We start from the raw sequence: 1,670 nt of genomic DNA on the forward strand, positions 1-1,670 counted from the left end.
ATTGCGATGATTGACTTTGAACAAATATATACACTACATGACCAAAAGTATGTGGACACATCTCATTCCAAAATCCTGGGCATTAACATGGAGTTGGTCCCCTATAACAGCCTCCACTCTTCTGGGAAGGCTTTCTACTAGATGTTCAAACATTTCTGCATGGAGTTGCTTCCATTCAGCCATAAAAGCATTCGTGAGGTCAGGCACTGATGTTGGGTGATTAGGCCTGGCTCACTGTTGCAACTTGGTAGTGAGTGTTGCAACCGAGGACAGACAATTTTTACACGCTAAGTGCTTCAGCACTCTGCAGTCCTGTTCTGTGAGTGTGTGTGGCCTACCACTTCAGGGCTGAGCCATTGCTGCTCCTAGACATTTCCACTTCCTAATAACAACTCTTATTTGTTGAAGGTTGCATTCTATGACGGTGCCACGTTGAAAGTCTCTGAGGTCTTCAAGTAAGGCCATTCTACTGCCAAAGTGTGTCTATGGAGATTGCATGGCTGTGTGCTGTCAGCAACTGGTGTGGCTGAAATAGCTGAATCCACTCATTTGAAAGGGGTGTCTACATACTTTTGTATATTTAGTGTATATTGTCACACCAGATAGGTGCAGTGAAATGTGTAGTTTTACAGGGTAGTAGTACGGCAACAAATTAGTGTTAAGTGGATCAAAACCGGATCAAATTAGGTTATGTGGATCAAAACCGGATCAAATTAGGTTAAGTGCATATTGACAGACTTTTCACATTGTCGGCTCAGGTATTCAAACCAGCAACCTTTCGGTTTCTGGCCCAATGCTGGGCTCCAGAGTGGCACAGCGGTCTAAGGCACTGCATCTCAGTGCTAGAGGCATCGCTACAGACCATAGTTCGATTCCAGGCTGTATCACCACAGGCCGTGATTGAGAGGCCCATAGGGCAGCGCACAATTGGCCCAGTGTCGTCCTGGTTAGGGTTTGGCTGGGGTAGGCCATCACTGTAAATAAGAATAGGGTTTTAACTGACTTGCCTAGTTAAATTAAGGTTAAATAAAAAATTGATTTAAAAAACACTCTAACTGCCAGACTACCTGGTGATGAACTAAAGCCTATAGGCCCTAATGTAATAACCGCTTACTTATTATATAGCAATATTTCTAATAACCTAATAAGATGAAACCAAATGTATATAAAATATCCCACATATTTATTTAGTCTGAAATATTCTCACATTTTCATTGGATTGATAATAATATTATTGTAGGACCATAGGTATTTTACTTTACAGAAATGTCTTTGTCAAGTGATTACGAGTAATCCAATGACTGGTGAAATGTCAAAGGGAAAAGGAATACTGTGTAGTGCCTGCCTGCTACAATGTAACAAACAGTCCTAAATGTTGGCTTGCTACAATGTGACATGACATTTAGCCTTTTCTGTGACATCAGTGATTTACTACATCACAGAGGTTTAATATCACACGTCACTTGCACTTTCATGACTGCATATTTTATACAACGATTGGGTATGGTGACAAACTAACATATTTCTGTATAGGAAATCGTTGTTTCTGTACACGGGCAAAAAAGCTGTCCCTCAGTCAAAGCCGCTTCACATGTCACTGGGGCGTATTCATTACGCCGAACCTGTTGCTAACCGTTTCTTAAACGGAAGCAAACGGAACGAAACGGGGC

Source organism: Oncorhynchus keta, chromosome 28 (genome assembly GCF_023373465.1).
Source record: "Oncorhynchus keta strain PuntledgeMale-10-30-2019 chromosome 28, Oket_V2, whole genome shotgun sequence".
Lineage (NCBI taxonomy): Eukaryota > Metazoa > Chordata > Actinopteri > Salmoniformes > Salmonidae > Oncorhynchus > Oncorhynchus keta.